Source organism: Herpailurus yagouaroundi, unplaced genomic scaffold (genome assembly GCF_014898765.1).
Source record: "Herpailurus yagouaroundi ecotype Mexico unplaced genomic scaffold, PumYag 141, whole genome shotgun sequence".
In the NCBI taxonomy this organism is placed as follows: domain Eukaryota; kingdom Metazoa; phylum Chordata; class Mammalia; order Carnivora; family Felidae; genus Herpailurus; species Herpailurus yagouaroundi.
In genome coordinates, this window is record NW_024412396.1 from 4,976,345 (window position 1) to 4,983,060 (window position 6,716).

The following is a 6,716-nucleotide window of genomic DNA, read 5'->3' on the forward strand; positions in this document are numbered from 1 at the left end:
AGCATTATTTATAATAGCCAAACTATGGAAGCAGCACAAGTGTCCATCAAAAGAGAAATGGATAAAGAAAATATGGTACACATATATATCAATGGAATATTACTCAGCCAAAGAAAAGAATGAAATCTGGCCATTTTCAACAACATGGGTAGTGCTAGAGAGCATAATGCTAAGCAAAATAAGTCAGAGAAAAACAAATACCATATGATCTCACTCAAATGTGGAATTTAAGAAACAAAAGAAATGAACAAAGAAAAAAAAAGAGGTGTGCAAACCAAGAAAAAGACTCTTACCTAAACAGAATAAACTGATGGTTATCAGAGGGAAGGTGGGGGAAATAGGGGATAGGGATTAAAGAGTACACTTATCATGATGAAAAAAATAAAATAAAATGGAAAAAAACACATATTAAATACTTGTCATAAAATGAGAAATATTTTAAAAAGTACATTTACTGCATACTAACATACAGTGATTGCCTCAAGGAAAAGCATGGGCATAGTTTTTGCTTGAGTTGCAAGCTGAACTAGCCACCATATTCATGAAATACTTTTTTTTTTTTTTTTTTTGCATTTCAAAGAATGACTGACACACTCCATGATTAGCAGACTTACCTATTTCATACTCATTTTTCTTTTTTTTTTTTTTAATTTTTTTTCAACCTTTATTTATTTTTGGGACAGAGAGAGACAGCATGAACGGGGGAGGGGCAGAGAGAGAGGGAGACACAGAATCGAAAACAGGCTCCAGGCTCTGAGCCATCAGCCCAGAGCCCGACGCGGGGCTCGAACTCACCGACCGCGAGATCGTGACCTGGCTGAAGTCGGACGCTTAACCGAATGCGCAACCCAGGCGCCCCACGTACTCATTTTTCTTAAAATGAAATAAGTGAGTTTGTTTCTGCAAGAAAAAAAATGACTAACAGTGTTTGTTGCAGGCTGTGAAGTTCTTGCTTCACGTAAAATTACAATCGTAATGTTACAAATATACAATATTACCATATTATGATTGTGGAAGAAATTTTATCCACCATCATGAACTTTGCAACTTCCCAACACAATGAGACTTTTCTGATAAGGCTAGTAAGTGAAATTAATAAGTGTAATATGATTGTTTGATGTTGTACAGTAAAAAGGTACCAACATTTGGAAGGTCTATATAACTAAAGAATGAGATTTTACAAATAAGAAATGCTTGCCATTACCAAATTATGCATGGGTAAAAGGTCCACACAAAGTGCAAAATAGATTAATGGAGTTTAAGGTAACAGAGTACAAAAGGATTATTAACATAGTTTCAGATTTCACATTGCAACTAACCTTTAAGAACAGCCATTTGTGTTTCAGTGTACAAAGAGCAGAATCCACAAATATATGAAAAGGTTGTAGAAACACTCTTCTCCTGTCCAATTACATGTTTCTTTCAGGTGAAATTTTCTTCAAATGTTTCAACAAAAGCAACATGTTCCATCAAATTGAATACAGTAGCGTGGGAATTCAAAGGTCTTCTGTTAAGCTAGACAGTGGGATGCGCAAAAATGAAAAACAAGGCCAATCTCACATTTTTTTGTTTTGGAAAAATATTGATTTCCAAATTAATTCATCAACTGAATTAATTAATTGACTATATCCTATAATGGTTTATTATTGCTATTTTAGGTGAATTAGTAAATATCTTTAAAAATGTATCAGTACTCGGGGCGCCTGGGTGGCGCAGTCGGTTAAGCGTCCGACTTCAGCCAGGTCATGATCTCGCGGTCCGTGAGTTCGAGCCCCGCGTCGGGCTCTGGGCTGATGGCTCAGAGCCTGGAGCCTGTTTCCGATTCTGTGTCTCCCTCTCTCTCTGCCCCTCGCCCGTTCATGCTCTGTCTCTCTCTGTCCCAAAAATAAATAAACGTTGGAAAAAATAAAAAAAAAAAAAATGTATCAGTACTCATTTCTGATTCAGCAAATAGTGATAGATATAGCTCACACGGACAAAAGTTCTTTGGTGTCCTCAATGATTTTTAAAAATAAAAAGGGCTCATGAGAGAAAGACATGGGAGAACGATTAGGCTATCTTCTAGGTTAATGTTTCTCAAAATGTATTCTTCAGCAGGCTTCTTCTTAAACATCTGGATTTCTTTTTAAAACATTAATTTCTCCAACCCAAGACTATTGGATCAGAATCACTGGATGGGGCCAGTAAATATGAATTTCAAATAAGCTCTGCTGGATGAATGTCATGTTAATAAAGTATGCCATCTTGTACTATCAACAGGAGAATGTGCATGCTTTCTGAGATACATCAATTAATTTAACAATAATCTCAGCTCATTGTGCGTATTCTTCTCCCAACATCTCTACTTTGTAATCCCACTTCTTTCCCCATAGGTAAATGGTAAATTTTAGTTTATCATAGCTTGTATGCCAAAGCCTGCATTCATTCATTCATTCATTCATTCATTCATTCATTTTTAAGTAGACTTCATGCCCAGTTGTAAAGCCCAACAGCAGAGACCAAATGATGGATGCTTAAACAACTGAGCCACCCATATGCCCCGGAAAAAGCCTCCATTTAAAAATTGGATTCTAATCTTTTCTCCTTCACTCAAAGCACACCCTCAGTGTGCCCATATAAATGTCCCTGTGTCCATAAATACTCTCAGAAGTGACACAGTCTAGGACAAAAGAGGGGAAGACTTAAGAGGAACTGGTAACCAGGTCTTTAGAAAAATGTTTTTATTTTGAATAAGCTGACCAAATTATTGACACTGCCCTGGGGGATGAATGTGGTCACTCAGAGTGAGAGTATCTGAGTTTTTTTTTTTCTTTGAAACTTTTTTATTGTGGTAAAATATACAAAACAAAATTTACCATTTTAGCCACTTTCAACCATACGGTTACATCAAAGTGATAGGTATAAAGACCTCCCTCCCATGGTAAATACATAGTTATCTCCTTTTTAGAAGTAAAGAAGAATTCAATAAAATCTCTTGTTCTACATACTAAGTATAAAACTTGATGTTCCATCCAGACTTTCAATTGTCCAGATGCATTATGGATTATATGTTATAATATATTATTATTATTGGCCAGGGAGAACTGTATTGTGTGTTCCTGAGCAAGATCTAGAATCAGAGTTATCAATCCAGATTTAGAAGGGGACTCAAAAGCTAACTAATTTAATTACCTATCTGACAATTGGATCCAGACATGAGAACTCACTACCCATAGAGTTCATCTTTAGACTTCCCAGATTTAAAAAAAAAAAAAAAAGAAAAAAAGATATAGATATAGATATAGATATATAGATATAAACATATATATATATATATATATATGAAATATATATGAAAATATCACCTGTGTAACTTCAAAACATCAGTCCTAATTCCACCTCTGAGGAAATAATGAAGAGAACTACCATGTTTTCCCTTGGTCTTTCTCCAGGCTAAATATCACTAGCTCCAGAAGATGTTCATCATGGGATAGGCTTTCATGCCTTCAGCATTCTCTTCACATCTCTGGAATAGACTTTGGTTTATCTGAGTTCCTTCCCCAGGAGATTCTGTATCAAGAGGTGCGGGTGATTCTTAAGATCAGAGAGGTGAGCTTGTTAAAAGATGTTTGACCAGCTAGCTCATAGCCAAACAGCACTATCTTTATTCAGTATACCATAATTATATAAATGCAGCCCAAGGCCATGTTTGCTCTTTTATCAGACACAATACATGGCAAGTTCGTATTGGTGTTGTTATAAAAATCTATAAAAATAAAATTCACATCTTTCCCAAGCTGTTATTTCACAGCTGTTTCTAATTTTTTTTTTTTAATCTAAGATCAGGCCCTTGCATTTCTACTAAATTTTATAGAAGATATTAACATCTGGGGAAAATAGCTTAACTTTAGCTATTTTCCCCAGATGTTAGTATCTTTTTGGAATCTGATTCTACTGTACAATGTATTTTCTATTCCTACAGCATATGTCACTTGAAAATTTGATAATTATGCATTCAATATTCTTATCCGAATAACTGACAAAATCTGTGAGTTGGACTGGGCTACTGAAATGGAGCTCTTTTATACTTCATAGAACCCTTCTTCCAAATTAATGGAGATGATTTTATTCTGCATACCCAAGATTTAATCAGCCAGATTTTGTTTCTCCATTTTATCTGTAATGTATCATGGACACTGTCAATTGCTTCGATAAGGCTAGTTGATATCTCTGGGTTTTATTTGCCCCCAGCAATTTTAATTTTTAATAGAAATTTAAAATGTATAACCTCTCAGGAACAAGGTAAGTATTTATGAGGTAAGGTCAATTGGATATTTTAAGTTCCTTTGGGGGAAAATGGGCTATATACTTATGATTATTAAGAATAACAAAATAGTTTACCTTGGAAAATGCTAATCCTTCTGTAACCATTCTAATCTACTAGGGAAATGACTACATAAGATAGGGAGACTAAGCTAATACAACTCTGAAACCCATATTGCGACCAGTAGACTTTGAATTTGAGGTGTTTTTTTTTTTTCAAGATAAAGGATATTTCTTTAAGAAAAAGAAGACGACGAGGACCCACACTAATTCCTCATTATTGTCTCATTCGTCCTTGTCTTGTCATTTATGCACACTTCGATCAATTGTTGCTAGTATGTCTTCATGGAAGGGGGAGAAAAACAAAACAGAAAAGCCCCGATTTTCAGGCTCAAGTGACTCATCTAAAGACTGGGAAAGCAGGCCTTATAGCAGAGAGCTTGACAGATCCTTTAACTACTGGAGTGTGCTCTAGATTTGAAGGCCGAAGTTCTTATGAATTTTTCCTGGTCCACTTAACTGCATCATCTAAACTTGATAAAAATGACCTTACAATGGTGGTCATTTTCTCCAAAATATTAGGATGTGCTGGAAAGCTACTGAGAATAAAAGGAAGTGAGGATTTAACGGGCTGGACTATTATAAAGACTATGTGTTTGTTGAGGGGGGAGTGCTCTGCTGTACAGGATCTGAATCAATTACAAACAAACTCCCTCCTTCCAGGTCTAGGAGCCCAGAAACCCCTTCACACCAGACTAAGGATGCCAGGAAAAATCAATAAGCTATTGAATTGGGTTCTCTGGGGGAGAACACAGTGTATTTTGTAATTTCAAAATAGCTCTTTTATTAGAGAGCTGAAGAGGGCATAGCAGACATTACATTTCTATGAAATATAAGCCAGGCAACATTCAGGTCTGTTTTAAAATTAATAGAGCTTCAATCTTTTTTATTTTGTCAATAGATTGAGCTGTGATGCCTGCTAACTCTGTCTTCATTCTGATTTAGTAAGCATTTATTAAGAACAGTTTTATATTTCTCTAACTGCGTCACCAAAGCCTCTCTCTTTCCCCTGGACATTAAATTAAGTATAAAATGAATTGCTGCAAAGCTAAATAAATAGATCCTTAATTTTCCCAAGCAACATACACATGTAGAAAAAAATAAATGTTATGGTGTTGGGCTTTGGGACTAGAGAAAAGGTGGTTTGTGTGTAGGTTTAGTTATCAAAATCCACAGCATATAGGCTGACAGCTTTTGAAATACATAAACTGTTTCTCTCTCTCCTGTTTCCATAGCAACAGAGTGCACAAAGCCTTAGTTTTTGCACATAGAGAGAAAAAAATTGGGAATGGAGTCCGGAATTGTCTGGAACAAAAGAAAAATGTAGAAAGTGGAAAATTAAGCATCTCTAGTCCTCCAGAGCCTCATACTTGCTCATGGCCCCTTGATGTTATTACCCAAAACATGGATTGAAATGCAATGTTGGGGTAGCTTTGAAGAGTTTGGTTGGGACCTGAATGCTGAGAGCATGTCCACCTCACTACTGCAAGCCAGAAGTCTGTGCAGATAACTCATCGCCACCTTTGTCTTGGGGATTATGACTCCTTCCTTTAAGGCATTCTCGGGAGAGTTTTGTCGATCTGTTTCTGTCTCCTAACCACACTTCAGGTGAATGTTAAGATATCTACGTTTTCCTTTTTATGCCTCAGTTCATTAACTTGAAAGGGTCAATGACAATGCATGAAATTCAAAAAGTAATGGGAGGCTGTCCCATGTCTTTTAAGGAAAGGTGTCACCAAGCAAGATGGAGACCAACAAAGCAACCAAATCCTTAGGAGTATCTCACCTGGGATCCCCCAGTTGGGCTGGGGTTTAAGGGTGTGCATCAACCCTGAATGGGTCCATTTCATTTACTTACCGATGCATATCTGCATGTGTTTATCAGTCTCCTTCTTATGGATTCATAACCATTTCTCTGAGTTTGCCTTAGATTTCACCTCCCACGGAATGATGATGGCTAGATGCCCATAAGGAAAAATGTAGCCAATAAATACTTTATCAAATCTTCTCCCTTTAGGTACAAGAAAAAAAGTCCAATAAGAAATACCAGTTTTCTTTGATAAAAAATGGAGCAATTTCTTTAACTTTATAATGAACAAAATAGAACTTAAAGAATCTCTTCTAAGAACCACGGTAGAGTTTAAATGGAAATGAGCATTCCAAATTCTAATATTTCCTTTTGGTCTGGGAACCTGAAAGCAGTGTACTTTATTATATACCCTGTACTAAGGTAGTGACAAATATGTATCATATTCTCCCTTGCTACCCCCTAATGACCAAAGACACCTACTATACCTTTCCAGTTGGGCACAGGTTCTGATTGGTACAACAAGATAAGGTATTTGAATTGGTTT